Source organism: Pinus tabuliformis, chromosome 1_2 (assembly GCF_031772625.1).
Source record: "Pinus tabuliformis cultivar Carrire ecotype Pingquan chromosome 1_2, CPIR1, whole genome shotgun sequence".
In the NCBI taxonomy this organism is placed as follows: Eukaryota; Viridiplantae; Streptophyta; class Pinopsida; order Pinales; family Pinaceae; genus Pinus; species Pinus tabuliformis.
In genome coordinates, this window is record NC_142298.1 from 860,662,747 (window position 1) to 860,688,619 (window position 25,873).

General features: G+C 40.8%; 1 protein-coding gene across 1 annotated transcript in view; it reads left to right on the forward strand.

The window, feature by feature from the left end:
* LOC149208639 (B3 domain-containing protein Os07g0679700-like) overlaps positions 1–25,873 on the forward strand; it is a 192,579-nt gene that overhangs the window by 64,572 nt on the left and 102,134 nt on the right. The window lies entirely within an intron of this gene.

Below are 25,873 nucleotides of genomic sequence, written 5' to 3' on the forward strand. Positions count from 1 at the left end.
GTAGTAGTACCTCTCAGTCTGAGACAAATGTCCCGACTGAAACCCCGGATAAACCCTCCGGCAGCTCCTCAGCTCCAATCTGCCCTAGAAATCCCAACGTTTGCCTTTTTGGACTACATCAGCCTCTCTCTGCCCAGCACTTGCCCTGCGTCACCCTGAGTGGGGTTGCGTTAGCCTCAGGAGGCCCTGCGTCAGCCTTCTGGCCCTCTGCGTCAGCTACACTGGCCTCTCTGAAGCACTGCGCAACTCTTGGCTGCCTCTGCGTGGCCCTGCGTGAGCCCTGGCTGCTACTGCGTCACTCTCTTTGGCTCCTGCGCTGATCTCTCGACACTATCTCTGCCTCTCTGTCTCTCTGTACTCACTGCCCCTCAGTTGCAACTCCGATCACTAATTCTATCTCTCTTAGCAAACCCCGCTCTAGAGAATAGAATGACTGATCATCTGGTGTGTTCCCCAAGTGACCCTCTGTTGAAGTTTCTATGTTTACTTAGTTTAGAAACCCTTTATGCACTTTTTTTTGATTTATTCCTACCTACTTGTTATTTTTCTTTAACAAGTTATTTACAAAGCAAACACTGAAAATAAACACCAGTGCATGCTCAACATATTACAGATCAACAACTAAAAGAAACAAGAACAAACACACCACATGACACCATTATTTTGGACCAATGTCCCCGGAAAAACCCAATGCGTGAAAACCGATGCAACTATCTGAGGGTTTTCTTATTAAGCAATATCAGAGTACAATTTGGGTGCCAAAACTGGCCTACCCAACAGAGAATTTCCTTAGCAGCTATACCTCACAGTTTGAGAGAAATCTCCTGGCTGAAACCCCAGAAAATCCTTTCGGCAGCTCCTCAGCGCAAAACTGCTCTGCAACCTCAGCGTCTGTCCAATCTGGATTGCGTCAGCCCCTCTCTGTCTCACGCTGGCCCTGCATCAGCCTTTCTTGGCCTGCATCAGCCCCAGGAGGCCCTGCGTCAACTTCTTGGGCCTTTGCGTCAGACACGTTGGCCTCTTTGGTGCTCTGCGCAACACTTGGCTGCTTCTGCGTGGCCTTGCGTGAGCCCTTGCTGGCTCTGCGTCACTCTCCTTGGTTGCTGCGCTACTCTCCCGGCACAATCTCTGCCTTCTCTGTTTCTCTGTACTCAATGCCCTCAGCTGCTCTCCCGATCACCGATTCTATCTCTCTTAGCAAACCCCGCTCTAGAGAATAGAATGACTGATCATCTGGTGTGTTCTCCAAGTGACCCTCAAGCCTCCTCTTATACTTTTCCTGTTGACATCTCAACGGCCAAGATTAAGTCCCTAATCAACGGCTAAGATTAGATCTGGCTTGATCCATGTTTTTTGGACCACTCTAACACAGATTCATATTAATACACATTAATGTTTTATTTTCCCTAAGTTTAGACTTAGGGACTTCATTAAAAATATTAATTATTTTATATCTCCTGATCTGTTTAGAATCTGCTCAAACCCTTTTTGGGTATTGGAGATCTCATGTGCCCCAACCTCTCCACCAAATTTCGTGGCTAAAGCACATCCGATGCTACCCCAAATCAACACCCTGAAGCCTCCTCTTATACTTTTTTCGTTGACATATCAACGACCGAGATTAAGTCCCTAATCAACGGCTAAGATTAGATATGGCTTGATCCATGTCTTTTGGACGATTCCAACACAGTTTTATATTAATCCACATTAATATTTTAATTTCCCTAAGTTTAGACTTAGGGACTCCATTAAAAATATTAATTATTTTAATATATCCTGAACTGTTTAAAATTTGCCCAAACCCTTTCTGGGTATTGGAGATCTCATATGCCCCAACCTCTCCACCAAATTTCGTGGCTATAGCACATCCAATGCTACCACAAATCAACACTCCCTCTTAGCGAGGATTGTGCTCTAGCAATACTCCTCACTGAGTATTACTCTGATCATCCGGCATCGGTCCCTATGCTGATGTTAGGCTTGCTGCCCATCATCCTCTGCACTGCTGCATCCTATACTTCTACCCATGGCCCTGCCACTGCCACTGTTGCATCCGTACTGTAACTCCCTCTGCATCCGTGCTGCTGCTGGTCCTTTCTCCCAACACTGCATCCGCACTGCAACTCCTCTCATCATGCTGCATCGTGCTGCCCACTGTTGCACTACAACTTAGTTACTGAGAAGCAAGTAACTGATCTCCCAACTCTGACCTCTCTGTTGGGCTAGAGACCCTTCTGATGTTGAAGCTCCCTCTGTTGCTGACAAGTGCTCCCTCTCTAACCCCTGCGCTGCTGCAACAACTCCTTGCATCTCGCACTGTTGCACACCTCTTTGTGCCATCTTGTGTTGGTGCAACACTCCCGTGCCTCTCGCACTGCTGCAGCCTGCTAGCCTCGCGCTGTCCTGGGAATCCTGCACTGTAGCTCTCTCTGTTGCTTCATCCGCATTCGTCTCCACCCACATCAACCAATCCTGCTACTCCTGCTACTCCTCTTCGGGGCTCCCGTAGCAAGGTCTAATCCAAGAGGCTAGGTACCTCGAGGATCCTGTCCCTCATCGCTTGTAGTCCGCCTGGCTATAGCTCGATGTCTCCCCATTTCCGCTCAAGTGGTGCGTGTGCACTCATGGCACAGTCATTGTCTGTCTCCACTTCCTTCTCTGCCTTGCTGGCGCTGCCTTAGTCTCAGAAGACTCTCCTTACTCTTCTTCCTTGGACATTGGGTCGTATAATGACCCAGCTCCCAACAGTGGAAGCACTTGATCTTGGAGAGATCTTTTTTCTTCCGCTTCTCTTGCTTTCCCTCAGATGCTAGGGCAACATCTTCCTCCTCTTCCTTTTTGACTCTGATCCCCTTACTGCTGCTTCCCACCTTTGTCTGCCGGCTGATCTCTTCTTGGCGAAGTGCCACCCACATCTCATCCCAAGGTGGAAGTGTCCCTTTGCGCAGTATACTTTGGACAAATACCTCCCAGTCTTTTGAGACTGCATTCAGGGTTGTCCTCACCATCAATTCCTGATCCTGCGTGGCTTCTATGGAAGTCAACTGATCTCGGATCTCATTCAGTCCTCCGAGGAAGGTGTCAATTAGTTCTCCCTTCTTCATCTGATATGACCTCAGTTGATTTTCTAGTAACATCCTTCTCTGCACAAAAGTATGTTGGTACAAATTCTTTAGGGCCTCCCACATCTCATTTGTCATTTCCTTCTCAAAAAGTGTGTGGTATTACATGGTCCTTGACCCCGTCAAGGATGATGCTCTTTGCCCTCTCCATTGCCTCCTCGTACTTGTCGTTCTCACCTGGGTCGACTGGGATAGCTATCGTCTACAAGGCGAAGTGCTTGATACGATTTCTGTCAAGTTCGGATAAGATTCTGGCCTTCCAGATTGCGAAGTTTGACGCTCCATCCAGTCTGTCTTGGTCTCTTACTCTGTGTAGTGCCATGATGCTCTTCTACTTCCCTCCTGGAAGTTCTCGATGTGACTCCCTCTGAGTCTCGATTTCCCTCCTGGAAATCCTTCTGCCGATGTCGAGATGCCCCCTACTCTGATCGTCTGTGCAACTGCACCACTGATCTGGATTTCTCGGCTAGAAACCCTCGGTAGCAACTCCCTCCTCTTGGCCTTGCCCTGTCAGGTATTGTTCTGACTACAGTACCTCACCAGCTCCACTTTGCAACTTTCCCACAACCTCCTAAACCCCAGCAACCTGAAGGTGAGAGCTCCTAGGCTCTGCGCAATCTCGGCACCAGCAACCCGACCTCCTCAGCCAACTGCATCAACCCTCCTAGCTTTTGTGTGGCTCTGCGTGAGTCTCCCTTTGCCTCCCTTAGCCTCTGTGCTGCCTTTTCCTGGCTCACCCTTGATGACGTAGACACTACGTCACCCTTCCCTTGTTGCTGCTCTGCTAGAAACAACTTTTGTCACTTGGGACTGTTGATTCTGCTGCTATTGCTCTGCTCGGTTGATGTCCTCAGTTCTCTTGTGATCTGCAAGCACGCTCTGATACCATGTTGAAGTTTCCAAGTCTACCAGTTAGAAACCCTCCATGCATTTTACTGATTTATTCCTACCTACTTGTTCCGTTACTTAACAAGTTATTTACAATGTAAATACTGAAAATAAACACTAGTGCATGCTCAACATATTACAGATCATCAACTGAAGGAAACAGAAACAAACACACAAAATGACACCGTTATTTTTGGACCAATGTCCCCGGAAAAACCCAATGCGGGAAAACCGGTGCAGCTATCTGAGGGTTTTCTTATTAAGCAATTTCAGAGTACAATTTGGGTGCCAAATCCGGCTTACCCAACAGAGAATGTCCTTGGCAGTAGTACCTCTCAGTCTGAGACAAATGTCCCGACTGAAACCCCGGATAAACCCTCCGACAGCTCCTCAGCTCTAATCTGCCCCAGAAACCCCAGCGTCTGCCTTTCTGGATTGCGTCAGCCTCTCTCTGCCCAACGCTGGCCCTGCATCACCTTGAGTGGGCCTGCGTCAGCCTCAGGAGGCCCCGCGTCAACCTTCTGGCTCTCTGCGTCAGCTACACTGGCCTCTATAAAGCACTGCGCAGCTCCTGGATGCCTTTGCATGGCCCTGCGTGAGCCCTGGCTGCTACTGTGTCACTCTCTCTGGCTCCTGCGCTGATCTCCCGACACTATCTCTGCCTCTCTGTCTCTCTGTACTCATTGCCCCTCAGCTGCAACTCTGATCACTGATTCTATCTCTCTTAGCAAACCCCGCTCTAGAGAATAGAATGACTGATCATTTGGTGTGTTTTCCAAGTGACCCTCAAGCCTCCTCTTATACTTTTCTCGTTGACATATCAACGATCGAGATTAAGTCCCTAATCAACGACTAAGATTAGGTTTGGCTTGATCTGTCTTTTGGACCATTCTAACACAATTTTATATTAATCCACATTAATATTTTAATCTCCCTAAGTTTAGAGTTAGGGACTCCATTAAAAATATTAATTATTTTAATATCTCCTGAACTGTTTAGAATTTGCCCAAACCCTTTCTGGGTATTGGAGATCTCATGTGCCCCAACCTCTCCACCAAATTTGCGTGGCTAGAGTACATCTGATACTACCACAAATCAACACTTTCAATATTTTTAGCAATTACAGTCTTCGCTGCATCATAACTATCTAAATGGACATGTTTTTGATCACTCTTTGGAGAGATGAAGTGTAACACACCCCCTTGCCTAACCAGAGGTGGTTACTAGGTTACCCAACTCTTGTTGCATGGTTACAAGAATGGGGTAATTGTTTTTTTCTTATAGGTCCATTTGTCACATGATGTTGCAATTTATTTTCTATTGGTAAGATCTATTTGTCCAAGGTTGATTTAGCAGGTTTTGTGGATACATATATAATATTTGTTGAATTTGTTTCATAATGCAGTTTTGGTCACTTGATGTAATGATATTTATCATTGCAAAGCATATTTATAAATGTTTGAGTCAAAGGAATTTTTTTTCGAGTCAAAGCCCCATTGCGACTTCTAAAAGATGTAAATATGAATTTTTGGCTCCAAAAATGACAAGTCGGCTTCCCTCCAAGTCAAGTCGGCCCTAGCCACCCTAGATAGACCACTATATAAGGCAACTCGAGCTCCTCATTTGGGCAATTTGCATTCCTCTCTCAAGACAATTTCTGGGCAAGTGAGTGAAGGACAAGGACAAAAAAGGATGAACAAGAATGTCAAATTTTCTCTCTCCTCTCTCTCTCTAGCAACTCGCACGTGTGAAGGAATCTCTTTCTTTGTGATTCGCAGTTTATGGGGCAACTGTTGCAGGGGGCCGAAATTTTCAGGGTTATTGGGGCAACTGTTGCAGAGCCAATATTCTGGCAACTGGTTATTTTAGGAGGGCCGAAATTTTGGTAGTGCAGGATCAGTTTGGGTAACTTGACTTGGAGGAGAAAACCAGGTTTGACCATAGGTCTAGGTGTGTCTCTCATTGAACAAGAAGAATTTCTCTATTGAAAAAGGTTGTTGGGTTTTCCCTGTAGTGGGTTTTCCTAGGGTAAATCTCGTCTCTCTTTTGTGCATCGTGATCTCTACTGTTCTATTGTTCTTTATTGTTGAATTTCTGAAGTATAATTGCTGAATGATATATATGGAATACATTAAAAAGAAGATCTACATCAAAAGTAATTATCAGAATTTCATAAATACTGTTACTGTGCTAACCCTAATTGCAGTAGAAAATCAACAATGTTTTCACTCTAGAGTTCTTTAATACAAAAACTCTAGTAAGATCACTTATTTCAAACACGTAGAATTTGAAATCAAGTTACGGCTGTCAACAAATATAGACCATTGCTTGCACCATCTTTCTTGAGAAGGCCTTACAAGAAATGATGGAAATAATATGGATTGAAAGGAACTCTTTACTCTTCAAGTTCTTTTGGCATCCCTCCTGTACTGGGTGACTTATATATTCAAATTTCATCACACAACTTTTCTTACCTGAATCTATGTAACTCATACTGAGCCACTATTACAACCAAGTGTTGAAAGCCATTAGCAGATGTGCTCAACATCACCTTGCATGTAGGTGTATGATGTCCATATGTGAAATTTACTTTTGTAGTTTATGCTTGAATCTGACTACTGTTGCTTCTAGAAGTTTGCAGCTATGAACAGGATAAGTAGTTCCCTTTATAGCATCTCTGCTTGTCTAGACGTAGTGTTCATGTTCAAGAGTTCAAAGATGCTTCACTTTGAGCATACCCACCAACTATGGCATTCTATAAGGAAGCATCACATTCATATTTTCCATCAAATACTTTTTGTGCAGTCCCCAAACTTCCAGACTTTACATACACGTCAACAGTTGCATTTCCAACGAGGTTATATGAATCAAGCCCACTTTGGATAACAAAGGAATGGACCTACATTTCAATTGCTAGGTTGGGACATGCCTTAAGAACTTTATAAAAGATGAATGTATCTAGGCTCATAATTGCAAATTGCATTTGTAAAAACAACATCGGGGATTCCTTACCATCTCCATTCGGTGCAAATCCTGAAATGCTAGCAGTCCATGAAATATGTCTCCTTCAGCAGTTGTTCCAAAATTAGATGTGCATTTGGTATTTAAGAACACTTTGAATACATCCCTATAAAAACATTGTTCACAAATACATCTGAGTCTAACCCCTTTTCTTTTTATGTGGCATGGATATCTTTTCCCTGCTGCATTGCTTCTAGGTGAGCACATGCTGGAAGAACACTTGTAAGTTGTAACTGTTACCACATCTAATTTTGTAACAGACAGTTCCATTGGAGGAAACGGTTCCAATGCCTTACTAATAAATCCATTCTGAGCATAACCTTATTATGTGACAATGGATTCTCTTTCCATCCTGTAGAGGTGGTGGGTGACTGCATGCCCTCAAGGTGCAAGGAAATGTACAATTGTCAAGCTGCATACATGCCAATTGCATCTGGTTATGGAGTGATAGCAACTCATCATACAACCCACTCATGGTACTCGCTCTGATCATTGTATTCCATGGCAATATGTTTTGTTCTAGTGTCTTGTCAACAATTGGCCCGCAGAAGGAAAATTCTCGCACTTGGCATATATGCTCATAGTTTGGTCTGCATAAAATGTTATTTATTGGAATTTGAGCATTTGGGTATGAAGTTGTTTTTCCCTCTTTTTTTGTACTTGCATGCTTCCTACTTTTGCCCTGTAGCAGAATTCACTCCATCACAAGTAACAATTAGTCCCCACTACAGCTCAAACAACCCCCTCAATCAATGCTCTTCAACTCCCCAATTGGTGTTGCATGTTCTCTACTGACAGACAACTCAATTCTTCACTGGAACTCATGAGGTGACTTATCTGACCTGTATTGCTTCCTCACGATGTCAGGATAATTCATTTAGAGAACCTCACGAGGGCAACTATCATCACATCTGTATACCTGATGTGTAATACTTGACAAATATTTGAAAAGATACGATCATTTTGCTCACAGTCACAATTTGTAGCTTTACCTTTTGCTCGAAGTTTAAGGTTCGATCTTATTTTCATTCACATCATTTATAGTTATGCTAAAAGCCAAGCACTTCATACCATAGGTGTTACCACTTTTGTTTTAAGTTAACTTGAATTTGTGTAGATTGAATTATCTACATAGGTTTAGATGAGCACTCCATCAGCATTTCTTTCATTCCTGAAATTACATCTTTAAGATGTTTCCAAAGAAATAGTGTCATGTTCTCTCAAGTGTGCAAGGAATGTATAATTTACAAGACAGAAAGCAAAGTCACATACAATTGGGAAAACAAACCGGGGGCAAATTTTGATACAGATCAAAGTAAAACTTGCTACTGAAAACAGTAGAGATTGTGCTGGTGACTGGGTCACTAAACTCTACTTGTGAGTCCCAGTATGGCTCACTTGTGATAAATCTGTGCCTATAATAGGCTTGAAGTGAGGGAAGGTGGCTCATTCAATGGAAAGATTAAATAAATTTATGATTTTTGGGAGCAGCTTGTAAGACTTTCCACAAAAAACCCCTTGAAAAATATCCTACACGAGACCTAGCGTTGAGATGTATGACAATATATGGGCACATCCAAGGTAAATGTAGACGAGAAAAGGCTACGAATGATATACTTCAACAAGTGCCAAAGCACACGCCTTGAAGAAATCCCCAAGTTGAAGGATTAGCTTCTAGGGTTCCCACTTGGTGTGATAGCTAGGGCATCAAGTTTATGGAGATTCCACCATCAAAATTCCTTCAAAATTTTAAGATGCCTAGAGGAGATACTAAGGAAGAACCTTATCCAAACGAAATTTAAAATCTACTCCTCTATTGGAATTCACACCAAGCCCTAGAGAGACCTCCTTATCCTTAAAGGGACGAAGAAAAAGATGAAAAGAAGTATGATTTTCGAGTAAGGTGTGATCACCAAGGATCCAAGACCCAGTGCCTGACTATTGGGAGAATGTAGTCAAAGATAAACCAAGATATGGCAAATCGCTCTTCAAGGAGGCCTAAACAAGCAACTTTGCTATCCCTTGTGGAGGTAGTTACACGACTAATCTAGACTTTGATACTTCGGTGACGCTTGTTATGGAGTTTCAAGGATGTAAATGCAATCAATCCTCTCGGAACATTCATTTATTCATCATCTATGAGTAACGATGCAAATTTTTTTCCAATAGTCACAATGCTTCAACAATTTTTCATTAATTAGGGCACATTAATAACCATTGAGACAAAGATTCCATGCATTAGACATTTATCAAATCAGAAATATAGCATTAAATAACACTTACAAGACAATGAAGAATATATCCACCCACAAAAGTGCCAAAGAGAAGCTCCAAGAATGATAGCAAAATTATCCAAACATCAAAGTTCATCAAAAGCATCCAAATTCTTCCTCCAATTGCACGTCCAAAATTCTCAAGGGAGAGATCGAAGATCCAAGTGATGATGGATAGAATGACACTGTATCATCTATTTATACATGAGTTATGAGTTAAAAATTAAAAGACAAAGCCCCTCCAATGCCTAAAATGTCTAGTAACCAACCCAAGGTTCCAAAACAATTGGGCCACGTGGCGGCCTTTGATTGGGCCACCTCACAACTGCATGAACCAACCAAAACATGCCACTTCTACCATGTACGCCGATGTGACGTGTCAGCATGGGGTTGGCCCGTCTAACATTAGCTGTACGGACTGCCTAGTCAACAACCCAATCAACCTTGCTATTGAATTTTTAGTTGTTGGTCAAAAACTTCAGAACGTCATAACTTCTTCATATGGCTTTGGATTGAGGCGATTCAAGCATCGTTGGAATCTGGACGTCGAACACTACGACTTGACGCCGGTTTTGGGAGATTTCGAGCACTTTCATTTTTGAGCCTATTTTTGATCTCCAGATCATACCTCGCACAATTTGCTGTACAAACTACCCAGTCAGCAACCTAGTCACCCTGTTGTTGAATTTTTAGCTATTGGTCAAAAAATTCAAAACGTCACAACTTCTTCATACGACGTCGAATTGAGGCGATTGAAGCATCGTTGGAATTAGGACGACAAACACTATGACTTGATGCCGGTTTTGGGAGATTTAGAACACTTTCATTTTTGAGCCTATTTTTGGTCTTCGGATCATACCTCACCACTAGGAACTTTTGGACCTCCAAAAGTTTATCTGGAATCAGTAAATAAGTGAGGAAAAATCTCATTAACTTGTGAAAATTTGGTGACCCAAATCCCTACTACAGAAAACTGAGATTACTTCTCCTACTTGCTAATTCTCTTACAAGTTATTTACTTTGCTACACTATAAATGTCGAAGTAAATTCAACTGCAACCTTCACTAATTAAATTATATGCGGAAACAAGTACTGAGCAAGAAAGAAATAGCACACACACAAGTGACACCGTTGTTTTTGGACAAATGTCCACGGAAAATCCCAATGCGGGAAAACCGATGCAACAATTGAGGGTTTGTATTATTATGCAATAGTTTCTGAATACAATCTTTGGATGCCTTACTGGCTATCCGATATAGAGAATCTGATTGGCAGAGAAATTAGTGAGAAATACCTCACACTATCACTGGAGATTTGACATTGATCCAACCATTGAATGGCAAGCCCCACACTGCTTCTGTGTTGCCTCTGCGCCAGCCTACGCAGTCTAGCGTCATAGCTACTATGCTCTGCGTCACCCTTCTTGCTAGTTGGTTTGCCTCTGGAACTTCGATTCTTTGCCCTTCCGGTCTCATACCTCGGCTTCTGGCTCTAGAACTCGACTCTCCAGCGAATTTCTAATCTCCTCTCAGGCTCTGCGCTGCCTTAGCGTGGCTCTATGTTGCCCAACATGGTTTTGCGCTGCCTCTTCTGGATCTCTCTCTACATCCTCTGCAATGTATCCCTGGATCAGGAAACTCTCTAATCGAAAAACTATCTCTGCCCCTCATTGCAAGAAATCTCCTTGATGACCTCTCGGGCAACTGCTGCGCTGCTTTCTTGAGAAAATAGATCTCTGATCTCTCACTGGATATGTCTTCCAAATGCCCATCAAGCCTCTTCTTATAATCCTCTCTTTGATCAACCAATGACCCATATTAGATTCTAATCAATGGCTCAGATATTTTGACTTGATCCTCATCTTCTTCTAGAAGTTTCACGTCCAGTTTAATTAATACCCTTTAGTCATATTAATTTCCTAAGTTTATACCTAGGCATCCATTAAAAATAATTAATTATTTTAGTTCCGGATGGAGTTTCCAACACTTTTCAATCTGCTGCGCATTCATACTACAATGGGTACAAAAATGCTTTCGCTTGCCCATCGACAAGGAAGTCTTCATAACAAGGAGAGATTCCTCATGCTTTGTCCCAAGGATTTGATCCATTCTTTTGACCATTGCCTTACATTGCTCACAATCAACCACACAATGGTCAGTTGCATCACAAAATGTGCAAGGAAACTTTTCCCATAAATAATCAAAATCACCAACATTTCTAAAATTCCCATGACACTTATACTTGTCCTTTGGGCTATGACTTTGACGATGAGGATTGGACTTTGCATGTCCTTTGGAACATTCATCTCTCTTTGGAGACAATTTTCCATCATCACTACCATCATGGTGTGACATATCATCACTTGATGATTTCTTTGCCTCAACAACTTTAGAGCACTCTCTAATTTCTCCATGACCATAACCCAATCCTTCATATCATGGTCGTTCCTTCACCTCAATAGGATTAGTGATACCTTGGCCATTGACTCCAAGACCTCTTCCATCATAACCCATCCTAGTTAAAAGATTCATACCAAGACCTTTGGTATGCTTTTCAAAAGCTGTAAAGGACGTGTTATCAACAATAGCTGAAGGAGTAGAGCTAGAAATCCTAATTACCTTCTTTGACCTATCACCCATCTTTTTTGTTTCAAATGCCGATGAAGAAGTGGATGATGACTCAAGCCAACCACTTTTACCAACTAGCACATAAGGATAATCTTTCAGATGCTGACAAAACTCACAAGCATCATTCTCAACATAGGGTCCATATCTTGTGTACAGACCATGTCCACAAATTGGCTTCATCTTGGAGGGATTCTTTGCTGCTTCCGAAATGGAACTCTCACCAGTTTCTTCCTCCACTACATGTTGCAACTGTAGGCGCATTTGCCTTTTCTCCTCCTCTGCAACTTCAAGCAATTGTGTGACATTCTCCATTCGAAGAGATAGATTAATCTCCTCCAACTCTTGGAGTCTTTCACGCTCAGTTTCTTGCCCATACTTGCAACTTGATTAGAACCAACTTTGACACCACCTGATCTGAGAATGGAGGAAAGTTCAAAAACCGACTGTCCTCTGACACTTTGCAAGTTAACAAAATGGGTCTTTAAAGGTAAATACGTTTCACAACATCTTATAGAATGTGAGTTAAGTTTTCACATGAATTTAAAAGAGAAACAAATTCACATGCATCTCAAGATGATAAACATGAAGAGAAGAAACCAACATTTGATGACGGAGTTCACCCCTCCTGGGCTACATCTTCGGGCTTGCTCCAATAGCTAGACCACTATATTGATTTCAGCAGTAAATGAGTACATACAACTTGTTGACAATAGAGTGGCTTGTTTCTCCTACAAAGAAACATTCTCCTACAAAGAATTCTCACTCAAAAAGATGACTCCCTACAACAAGTCATGAAAATGTCAACATAAAAAGGACTCACACAATATGTCCTTGTACTCCATCAGAAATCAAAAGCATAAACATGCAACTCCTCCACAATGAAGAGTTAAAAAGGGCTTCTCTCCTTAATACATTGAGAAAAGACTGAAAAGAGCTTCTCTACTAAAGTAACAGTTGCTGCAGATGAAATTGAAAGGCTAGAATACCTCTAACTAGGCTTCTCTCCTTAATACATTGAGAAAAGACTGAAAAGAGTTGCTCTACTAAAGTAACAGTTGTTGCAGATGGAACTGGAAGGCTGGAAAACATCTAACTAGGCTCTCTCCATGCTAAAAAATGCCTCCATACTGCTTCAAAACTGTTTCTGCCTCTAGCACTAAAAGACTTGATTCTGCAAAAAGTCCATCATAAAGTGTTCAAATCAGAAAACTGAGGTTGCCATTGAGTCCAGGACACTCAAAAACCCCCATCTAGGCTCTTCTTGAGCTCAAAAAGGTTAAAAATTGAGCAAGATATGCTTCTCCAAGCCAAGCTCTACTATCTGTCTTGCAAATTGGCAAAACCTGCTAACTGCGTGACAATTTCGCCCTTTTCTCAGTTCGTCGAGCGACAATTTCGCCCGGCACTGACAAGATTCCCGCCGCAAAAAGTGCAATTTGCTGCCTTGTTAATTTTTCCAATAATCCTATGCACTGGATCAAGGCCACATGGTCGCCATGTGGCTGGGGGTTGGGGCTAACTACCCGCCCTCGCCGACTTAGCTCCTTTTTCGTTGAGGCGTGGTCACGTCGTGGCAATGTGGTCGACGCCAATTGCTCGCCCCTGCCTTCTTAGCTCCTTTTCCATCGGGGCGTGGTCACGTCGTGGCAATGTGGCTGGGGGCTGGGGGCCTGGGGCCAACTGCTCGCCCCCACCGGCTACGCCCTCTGCTCTGTCGTCAATGGTCATATAATAGTCACGGGACTGAGGGTTGGTGTGGGCCAGGTGCCACCTTGTTCGCTCCTCCGCCGCTGGCTTGTGGACATATGGTATAACGCAAAATGGGGGTCGTGCTTAACTCCCCACCCCCTTTGCTTTACCTCCGTCGGTGTTCGCTTGGGTGCAATGAGGCTAGGGCTGGGGCCTAATCCCCGACCTCTCTCCCCATCACCAAAACCATTCAAATTTAAATATATGCGGAGGCCTATGTTGGTTAGGAACCAACGTGGTGGTCCACTAGTAGAGTGAGGAGTTTCCTTGCAGTAGGTCGAGGGGTCGAACCTCGTTGAGGCCTTTGGGCCCTATATAATTTTTTTTGACCAATCATAGAGGGCCATGTGCCAGACTATGATTGGTCAAAATTTTTTAATTTGGGGTTCGACCCCTTGACCTATAGCATAGAAACTCCGTGCTCTACTGGTGGACCATCACGTTGGTTCATAAGCAACTTAGGTCTCCGCATATATTTAAATTTGAATGGTTTTGGTGTTGGGGAGATGTTAGTTTTTTTAGCATCGGATGTTGTTCTAGCCTTGAAATTCGGTGGAGAGGCTAAAATACATGAGATCTCCAAAACCCAGAAATCGTTTCTGGAAATTCCACCTAGAAATGACTTAATTAGATTATTAACCAGTTTTTAAATATTTCCTAAGTCTAGACTTGGGGAATATGGTTAATTAATCGGTATTAATTAAGTCAAGGCGAGAATCATCTAGAAACTCACACAGATTGATCCAGAGATGATCTTAGCCATTGATTAAGTTTTAATAATGGCCGTTGGTGCTCCAACAGAGGATTTTAAGAGGAAATCTATGTGGTGATGGAGAAAGCACTTGAGATACTTGAGTAGTTCAATTTCTCGACAGATTGATTTCCAAAGTAGTAGTAGTCAGTTGTCGGAGAGAGCTAGAGATCGAAACAGTGTGTGAGGGGCAGAGATAGTGAGGCTGGAGGAAGTATTCCAGATCTAGTGAATGCATTTGTATAGAGGCAGAAGAGCCACAGAGAAGATGATGCAGGGCTACGCAGTAGCTTCTAGAGGCAAGTTTAATTTGCTGAGAGGGAAAGACGTCTTTAGTTCCAGAGGCCAGGAAGGAGTCCTAGAGTGCGGGAGAAGCATCTTTCCAGCCAAGAGAGGGCAGAACGACTTCATCAGAGACCAGTCAGAGGCTTGACGTCAAGTAGTTTGCGCAGAGGCTGATCAGAGGGCCGAGTTTTTGAAGGCAACTTGTGCTAGGGATTGCCTGTGGGGTGAGGAAATTCCTCCCTAGATTTTTCCAGTATTTTTTCTCTATAGGATTGCCAGATTCCGACATCTAGTTGTACTCGAAATTTCTCACTGCTGCATAATAATAAAAACCCTTGCTACTACAACGGTTTTCCCAAGTTGGGTTTTTCTAGGGACATTGTATAAAAATATTTGTCTCATATTTTATGTGTGTGTGCTATCATTTCTCAGTTTCTAGCACATTATTTTTGCGCAGTTTTATTTGTGAAGGTTGTAGTGTGTTTATTTCGATATTTGCCGTAGCAGATAAATTGTTAAATTAATTAACAATTAGGAGAAATAATACCAGTTGTTGTAATAGGATTCCAATTTGGAATTTTCACATGGTATCAGAGCGCAGTTGATCAGCCGGAGAGGTCAAAGGCGAAAAGAAGGAATTTCACTACTCAGTGTGGGCAGTAGGTTGAAATTCCCAAGGGCAACGTAGTCTTTTGCCAAGAGGCCGAGTTGCTTGAGGAAGACCGATTTTTCTAAGAGAGGCAGAAAAATTTGATCCGTCCAGATCGAGTGATTCCAGAGGCAGAGGGAGCAACTCAGATTTTTTCGTTGGGCAGATCTCTATCTAGACGGAGAGGTTTTGTAGTGGTACGCTAGAGCAGAGCCAAAGTCAGGGTGGAAGAGAGAAGAGCACACACAAAGGGAAAATTTTCCTCAGGGAACTTCGAGTTTCAAAATTTTGATTTTCCATTACAGATTGGCAGTTACTGTGAGCATATTTTCTCACTTTAGAAGGGAGTGCGAGTAGCAGATTCAACAACCGAGCAGAGGGAAAGAAGGATATTTTCGAGGTTTATTTTCTCTAGTTTTGAGTTTCTAGATTTTGCAGCTTTGCAGGGATGACAATACGATATTTACAGATGAAGTCGTGCGAGTTGGCCAGAATGCAGATCTGGACAACAGACCGACTTCCACTCGCTGGAGGAAGTGCGAGTTGTCTAGTGCAAGTTGCAAAGAAAGGAAGGGTCCCTGTTAGGGACTAGACTTGAAATGAGATAGTGGGGCACCAAATCGAGGTGGAGGAAGCGTATGAGACTCCAGTGTGCCAGATGGGAAGGGTCCAATGCAGTTGCAACAAGGAGATCAGTCAGATTAGTTCCAGATTGTTGCAGCGGGACCATCACCTTTGCTACAGGGGCCCACAATACCACAGTAGCAGATTCAGTGTCAGTAGATGCAACTAGTCATTCAAATGAGAACTGCATAGCTAGTTGCAGTCGGTAACCGGGAGACAGTTGCAGAACTAGTTGCAGTGTGAATTGCCCAGTTGCAATGTGCAGGGGCAGTTCCAGCCAATGTTTTAAAAAACAACCGAGCCGACTCCGACTTGGTCGAGCCAGACCGAGCCAATGCCTGGCCAGGTCGGCTCAGTGGCCAAAACAGAACAGCTGGCCGGGTTGTTACCGAGCCTTCTGAGCCAGTCATTGACTTGGCCGTCTCGGTAACAACTCGGCTGGCTCGGTAACAACTTGGTCAGCTTGGTAACAACCCGGCCGACTCGACTCTTTGAAAAAAATTCCAAAAGCACATTTGTCAAAAGTTCTTTCGCCTCCTACATATCAACGGAGGGGTTGTTGTTTATTGCATATTTATAGCCCTAAAGTAATCTATCGCTATGAGAAAGTTTTGAAAATTACAAGGCCGAAGTATGGTTATCCTAGTGGCATGAATTAGAAAACTGAAACAATGCATTGAGCCATACAATGTTTTTAAAAAGGAAAACATTTTGGAAATGGACAAATAGATACATATTTACCTCTGATTGTTCTGGAGCTTGACCAGAATTAAATCAAGGGTTTTGAGACTTCATTAGGGGCAGATTTTTGGAAATCATCTCCAACAGTCTAGGTAGAGAAACATGAGACACGTTGTCCTGTAGCAAAGGCACAAATTTGAAGACATTTGTTGATCAGTTCATTGGCTTATCATCTGGGAAGCTATGATTGGTTGTAGAGAATTGGTATTATTGTTGTTGTAGTCTAGTGATTGTCCTTGGGCTGAGGCAGAAAAGAATCCTTGCATTGGTGGTTAAGTATGAATTTTGTATTGGATAGTGCACTGGGTGTCAGTTGCCGGAGAGAGCTAGAGATCGAAGCAGTGCGTGAGGGGCAGAGACAGTGAGGCTGGAGGAAGTATTTTAGATCCAGTGAGTGCATTTGCCAATCGCATGCTAGTACATTGAAGTTGTCACAACCTTCCATACTCAGTACATCGCACTCTACAGGGAACATCCGGGTTGGTGAATGTGCACTGTCTCTGTAAACAATCCTTGCTCCTTAGCATACGATCTCTTGCACCAACGTACACAAGCTAGCAAACACTTTTATGGTGTGTGCTTTCATTTTAGTTTGTCCCATTTGATTTTGCTATCCGTGGCTTTGATCACGATTTTTGTTGCAGTGCCAACAATTTCCTTTCACTCAGTCACTTTCAAGTTTATGTATCAGTGCACCCATGTCGAATTGTTTGCAGCTCAATTTGACTCGACTCGATTTAAGATTCCATGGCAATCAAAATTCAAGCAGAAACTCAGCTTGATCCTGGCAATTGCGATTCGGTCAAACGCTTTACGCCGCCAGTTCTCTTGGACACAAGCTATCGCTTCTTGCCAGATTCTCAATGCATCCCACACTCAAATGAACAAGCTCTCTGCCATCTCACCCTTGACTCATAGCGGCTCGATAATGTAAGAATTTGCCTCTTCAACAAGTCTCGACTCAACCCATCTCCTTACGTGTATGTCCACCCACGCAATTTGGCTCCATGAACCTAGTCGATCCCTTTGACTATTTACATTGATTCGGCCCCATCATCAATATTTGACTTATTTGCTTGGCCCCAAAAACGACTTCGATATTGGAAATTTGGTACCTGTTGTCGCTCGGATTGTATAGGCACCGCGACAACGCTCAGGACGGGGGCTGTCACTTTGATTCCCACCTACTCCATTCTAGCCGTCTCCCAACAACATGCTATGGGGGGTAGTCCCTATGGAATGAAGTGAAGTTAAACAAGTTGAGAATCAACTTGCTTGGGAGACACGGATGAGTGGCATAACCACTTGGTTGAATTTAAGCAAGATTATTGATTAAATTAGATTTTTCTATTATGAGACTAGTGCCTTAATGGAGTCACAATTTCTTGCTTATGAATTGAAACCAAATGATCGGATGGACACCCGTTGCTTGAATGATTGAATAACCGATATGATATGCAAATCCTAGGACCTATGTGAGATTTAGTGATCTTGGTAAATTTTAGTTGAATCCCTAGTCTAAGTGTAACTTTTCTGTAACTATTTTGAAGTTGGGCTCCAAGGTAGGTTGTGGGAAGGAGGCTATAAAGGCTAGGGCCTGATTAACGATACCTTTTGTTAGGCTTCTATCACCCAATGCCTCCAACACTGCAGAGACTGTGGCTCTGACGACTACAAGGTCACCGTGTTAACCATCGAATAGCTGCTGTGGCCTCTCAAGCTAGATAAAAAGGGTTGACCTATGTTTCTATCAACCTAGCTTATGCTAGGAGGTAAATTATTAATGCAAATCTAGATCTAGAATGCTTATGCAAGAGATTATGAGTGAGATTTATCTTGAGTTAAGATTTTCTTAAGTTGTTTAAGTACTTTGATTAGAAACCTTTTAAGAGTACTTATCAGTAGTGAATTGCAATCTTAAACAAGATAAATTGCTTACAGATACAAGTGCAAATTTCAACAATATTTCACAAGATACCAAGTAACCCAAGATGCCAAATGCTAACAATAGTCAATCAAGATGCTGATCACAGATTTATGATAGTTTATATCAGCAATGCTACTTCAGAAAATTCAGATTTATCAATGTTGTAGCAGTAGTGCATAAACTACTTCAAATGACAAAACTTGCTCAACACATTGAAACATAAAATTTCCAATTTGACCAACAATGTAAATTAGCTTCTTTAGCACAGTTTATGATGCTGTATTCAGCGATGTTTCAGAAATGATTTAGAAATTATAGTTATAAGTAAAGACAGATTAACAAGGTAAAAAACTGCCCAAGATAGATGGCCAATATGCCCAAAAATAGCAAAATGCACCAGAACTTGAAAATTTCAATTTTAGGGCTTTTGGTGAGTTTGACTTAGCAATTTTCAGATCTGATATGATTATTACAGCAGTGAGTTAACCACAGATCAACAAATTAACCCAGCCAAAAATAGATGCCCAATACTTCTAAAAATAGAAAATTTTCACCAAACTTGAAAAAATTAATTTTTTGAGTTTTTAGAGAATGTGATTCAGAAATTTCAGAATTGATAAACTAATTACAACAGTGAGTTAGTTACAGGGCAGCGAGCTAAAGATATTGAATATGCTGTCCCAAATGTCTAAAAATAGCAGTGTTGCGGGGGAGCGCCCCCCCCCCCCCTCGCTCCTGCTCCCGATCCGCGCTCCGGGCGGGAGCGACTCGGGAGCGGGTCGGGAGCGCGCTCCCTAAAAAAAATTTCGCTCCCTGCCTTTTCGGGAGCGTTTTGCCTTTTTTGCATTTTTTTTTTGTAGTAATGTTCGAAATGCAATTTTTTTTGAAAGAAACAAATAGTTTTTGAGTGGGGCAACTTAATGATCAAGTCTAGGCCCTAGTATTGATATGCTATTCATGGTAATGTTAAATTCTTAAAGTAAAAGGATGAAAATGAAAATTAAAGAAAATGTCACTTTTACTTAAATTTTTAACATTACCATGAAATGACTCAGGATGTTTGAGAGTGGTTTCGTCCTCATTGGATTTCATATGGAGAAAGTAGAATTTTAGATTTCATTCAAAATCCAGCAGACTTATCAGTTTTTCAGGATTTCAGGATTAGGGGATTGCAATGTTTCCATTGAATTTTGTCATGTATTAGGGTATGGAATTCATATTTAATCAAGAGTACCAATCCCTCTATGTACCTTGATGTTAGTGACATTGGTTGTCGAACTCCTCTATCATGACCCTTCTAAAAATGTACGCATCACTCAAACAAAATCTTGACTTGACATGCTATGCTTTTTCTATCTTATGTTAATGCTTAGAGAGTGATATTAATGACAAAGATCCCTATACAGATACAAAGGTAATGACAAAGATACCTCTGGATATTAATGCTTGGAGGGTGATATTAATGACAAAGATCCTGATTTTGCAACAAGACTAAAAAATTAGACATTTCTCGTGGTGGCAAGAGGCCCAAGCATAAGAAATAGATAATAGATTTACTTCTCTTTTCTAGTTTCTAGTAGCTTTTATGACTATTGACTCTTTCATATTTATTATGATATTTTTTTAAACAATATATGACAATTTAAGTTTGAAGTTGGCAATTATAACTCATTAGTAATGAATTATGAATATGATGCTTCATGAAAGTTGAAAGTTGTTTCATTTCATTTCATTTTATAACATTTCATTTCATGTTAGATATTATTTGTTGTAATGGTTACACTTAGCTTACAAGTACAACTTTGGTGATCAATGATGATAAATGTTATATATTGAATTTTGAAAGCTTGAAACTTTAAGATTGATGAATCATGAGACTCAATATGTTGTATGTTACTATGTTACTAACTTGCGGACGTGGTTGATGAAGATTATAACTTCTAGATGATTGTTTTTATATGGTTCAATCTATGCTTTTTTATGTTTTTTATATCTAATTCATCATTCTACATGTTTTTGTTGACATATATGTATCAAAAATTAAAAAATATAAAATATATATATATTTTTAAAAATTCGCTCCGGGATTCGCTCCCAAACCGGGAGCTTCTGAAAATGGTCGCTCCCGCTCCCGCTTCCGCTCCCGCTCCCCGCTTCCGCTCCCGCTCCCAAGTAACATTGAAAAATAGTAAGTTTTTTTCGGGAACTGAAAATTCAAAATTTTTAGTCCTTCTCTAGTATATGCTTCAGAAATATATCAGACTTGAATTTCACAGTTGTGTAGTAAATTCCAACAAGCTAAAATGTTATATTTAGGTCAAATTAGAAATGCCCAAGTGGCCAAAACTTGTGAAAACTTAGATTTTGCAATTTTAATTGATTTTTACCAATTAGAATACGATTTTAGGGCTTATAAATCAATGATTTAATTGTTGTAATGAAACTGAAGCAAAATAAGGGTTTGGAGGTCAAACCCTAGGCCCAAGGCCTTGAAGATCCCACTGTTGAAAATCGTTGAAACTTTTGGATTACCTTGCCGCTTGCGAGATATGAATTTTGGGACTTTAATCCTGCAAAACCGTCAAGTATTTAGCCTTAAAACTTCAGATTAGGTTTTAGGTCAATTTTGGGGTAAAAGAGGCCAAAATTGGAGAACAAGGTCAAGGGAAGTGAATTTGTGGGGATAAATGGGCTAGGATGATAGATCGGGGCACAAGGATGGAGAAAAAGGCCAAGAAGGGCCAACACTTTGCCCAATGAGGCTAGCGTTTGGGAAATAAGGGTTTAGGGGCTAAGGCCAAGGCCTAGGGCCTAAAGGCTCCACAAGGGAGCCGCAAGCCCTTAGAGGGTTGTAGCCAAGGAAGAGGAGGAGATGAGGGCCGAGTGGAAGAGGGGAGGCCGAGAAGGCTTGGAGAGGAAGACGCATGGGAAGGAGGCCGAGAGGAAGGGAGCAGAGAGGAGGAGGGGCTAACGACAAGCCTAGGAGGGCCGAGGAGAAGAGGAAGAGGGAGGTCGAAGCCTCAAAACCCCACGGCAAGGCCTAGAGAGGCCCTAAACCAAGACGCAGAGGGCAGAAGGGGAGACGCTGAGGCTAAGGAGGGCAGAACTAGGCTAGAAGCCTTGAAAAGTTTGAAACCCTTGCTCCAATTTTTTTTTATGCTTCAACTCTTTGATTTTCTAAAAATTCTTTCGTGGAAACCCTGCAAAAAATTCCAAGAGACTAGATCTTACTCTCAATGGCCTAGATCTAGCTCTTCTTCCACTTAACTCCTTGATATAACCTGTAAAAATGAAAATAGAGAGACCCAAATCCCAAATATATACAAAATAAATCTAAAACCCCAACCCAAGTTAGAAAAATAATTGACAATTTAAATTTACAAATTTATTTACAAAATATACATGGGTTTTCAAATGGATTATGAGAAAATAATTTTTATAATATTCTTTACTTGAAAGAATGGCTAAAACACTTCAGAAAAATTAATGATCACTATAGCCAAGCGAAGATTAAGTCCACGATATAAATACTAGAGATGCAAGCAAAGTAACCCTTGCCCACAGTCTGTGAACTTGGAGACCAAGGATCGAGTACGTGCAAACACTATGTATTATCCCAAAATAATAATCATAAAGCAACACATAGGAAGGCCGTTGTCAATACACACCATAGATCAACGAAACAATAACACCTCGAGTTGCACCCCAAAGTCTTTTATTATGGTAGAAAAAATAGTTCCTAGCGGGACAATAGTTTACACAATCCTTCAACAACAATTCTAGCCAGAGATCAAGATGCCTAGAGACTCAACTGACTCTCTAATAAATGGAAAAATAATAGCTAGTTTCTTTGATCCTTGTCAAAATAATCTTGGCTGTTGATAAATACTTCAAGATCTTTTAATCTTGGCACTTGATTTCTTATTTTTGAGGAATTTTCGAATTTATCTTTTAATTCCATTTTAATTAGTTCAAAATTAATTATTTAGAGCTAATTTCCTCAAAAATTTGACTTTGACTTAACCACCAAGGTCCAAGGGTCCAAATTTTCATTAAATAGAGATTAGTCCCTTGGTGGAGGACCTTTAAAAATTGATTCTTTCAAGACCCACGAATTTTTCCATTTGGAGAATTTATTTTCTTAGACAATTTAATTGACTCTAATTAATTAATTTTATGACTTAGGATTTAATTTTATTTTACCAGAAAAATTAATTAATTTACACACGAGGGGATTAATTATTTTTCCAACTCTCTAATACATATAATTTTTTATTTACAAGACTCAAAGAGGGAATACACATTCATCTTAGACCCTCAAGACATATAACCCATCTGTGACTCAATATGACCTAGTAAACCAAGTGATTTGTAATAAAATAATTTAGCCAATTAGCTTATATTATTCCCAAAGCACTTTTACATTAGACTTGACTAAAGCACTAGTACTCACCCAATAATTCTACAATAAATTTCACCCTAGCTTTGGGGGTTTAAGCTAAAGGGAAAAAAACTCTTCTGATCAGTCGTGTCGAAAAACACAGGTAATCAGTGAGGTTTAAAAACCTCCTAGGATGGAATTCATCATCAAATTATAAGCTTACCTAAGTTGTTAAATAGGCTCATGGTTTTACTAAGATCATTTACAATATATAACTTTTAGAATGGGATGACGATGACACATGGATAGCTGATATGTGATCCGATCCTTGTTGAAAAAGTTGGTACTTCCGCTTCCTTGGAACTTTGACAATTTTAGTGCAACTGTACCCATGAGCAATTGATTCCAACCTCCATAGTTGAAAAATTATGCTCACCTGCTCAGAAGAAAACTGAGCGTAGCAGATTCCACTTGTTGTCACAAATCTTCAAATAATTTGCAGCTCGAATTACCTTATGACTTGCCCAAAACCTTGACCCTCAGCGCTGATGAGAATGATTTGGAAGACTTTCACAATTTTGCAATTATTTGGTCCTGGCAAAACTCGACCGCTTCCACCCTAATCTCGGGTTGATAATATTATTTGGCCCCTTTTAAAAATAACTTTGATACGACCTTTCTGTAATAATCGGGGATTTGAAAATTTGGATATGTGTGCCCTTTTAATAATTCTTTTGTCAAAGAATTAATATTCAAATGACAATTTTCCCATCACCTTGTCTAACAGTTATTATGCAGAAGACAAATTAACGAATTAGCTTGAGATGATTCAGACGATTTGCAAAATAAATTAATCCTCAAGGGATTTGACCTTTTGACTTCTCTAGCAAGACATATTTTACCACAACTGAATCACGACTCCGATAAATGGAAGAATTTGATCTTGCTTCCTCCAGAAATAATTTTCTTTTGGCACCTCCCATATAAACCCTTGAACAATCTGCAACTAAAACCCTCATGCAGGCAGGATAATCAACTCTGATACCACTATAATGTTCCAAACAAAATATTTGGCAAATTTCTGGAACCACAATACTTCATATAAAAGTTTCACACATTTAAAAGAAAATTTGCTAGAAAAATGCAGCAACAAAATATGGCAGCTCAATACTGTGATAAATGGGAACAAACAAAGCTTTATATTAATTGAAAAGGGTTTACATGCAAATACATAATGAAATTGCTGAGATAAATTAACTAGCCTCCAAAATCATCGGCTCCAATGCTGAAAAAACCAGTGTTGTGAAAAGCGCGATTAAATCGCGCTTTTTTGAAAAAATCGCGCTTTTTACATGAAAAAATCGGCTATTTTTTTGCCGATTTTTTCCGAAAAAAGCGCGGGGTTGCCGGGACAACACGATTTTATAATTTTTTTTTTTGGTTTTTAATTTGGTCATTTGGTTTTTTTCATGCAATTTTTTTTTGAAAGAAACAAATAATTTTTGAGTGGGGCAGCTTAATGATCAAGTCTAGGCCCTAGTATGGATATGCTATTCATGGTAATGTTAAATTCTTAAAGTAAAAGTGACATTCTCCTTAATCTTCATTTTCATCCTTTTACTTAATTTTTTAACATTACCATGAAATGATTCAGGATGTTTGAGAGTGGTTCCAGCCTCATTGGATTTCATATGGAGAAAGTAGAATTTTAGATTTCATTTAAAATCCAACAGACTTATCAGTTTTTCAGGATTTCAGGATTGGGAGATTGTAATGTTTCCAGGTGACACCACTTGCTCGGGCTACCCCTGCCACCAGTAGAGGACGTGGTCTACCTCCTATAGCTCCTACTTCTAGTTCTTCAGCTTCTAGAGCACATCAGACTCCACTGCCATCTCCACCAGCGCAGGCACCAGCATCTACATCTAGAGGGAAAGGGAAAGCTGTGGCATTTTCTCGCAAGAGGGGCAGAGGAAATCAATAGGATTAGACCTCATTTTATTGTATATGACATTATGACATGATGAGATACATTATCATATTTTTGTTGATATTTTGAGGCTGAGTTGGGACTCAGGAGTCAGGACTTACTATTCAGGACATGATTCAGTGTTATGTGCGATTTTAGCGCTAGAAATGATATTAAACATCTTATATATTAGTTTTTTTTATCATATTTATGTGTCAATGTATTTATTTTATGTTGTAGATGGTTTAGATATTAAAAAAATTGAAAAAAATGAAAAAAAAATGAATATTTTTGTACCAAACGATTTTTTCCCGCTTTTTTCCGATTTTTTCCCAATTTTTCCGTTTTTTCCGATTCGTTCCCCGCGCCGATTTAATCCGGCTCGCGCTTTTCACAACATTGGAAAAAACCAACTTCCAAAAATTAAATTGAGGATCAATAACTACACCTGTGAATTTTGGATGAATTCACCAAGGGGAAAGATGGGTTCTTGCCCACTCCCACTAAATCACCTGAGGGTTTCCATCCTGGGGCTATTTGAGTTGAGAACTAGGTTCTCAAACCTCTCACACAAGACAATGCACAAATCTAGGATATCCCAAATGATCTCCTCCTCCTCCTTTTAAAGACTCAATAGATAGATCTCCCAGCCTCTAGAAGCATCTTATTCTGATTATTTTAATATTATTCTAGATGCTCCCTTTTTGACTCATTTGAGTGACTTAATTTTATTCTATTTCACTAAGTCACTTTTGGCCTTTTTCCTACAAATAATTATTTTCCCCTCCTTTTAGATAATTAAGTGACTAATTGAAGTCACTTTTAGTATGGGAAAATGGTAAATCACTCACCATGCTTCATTTGGC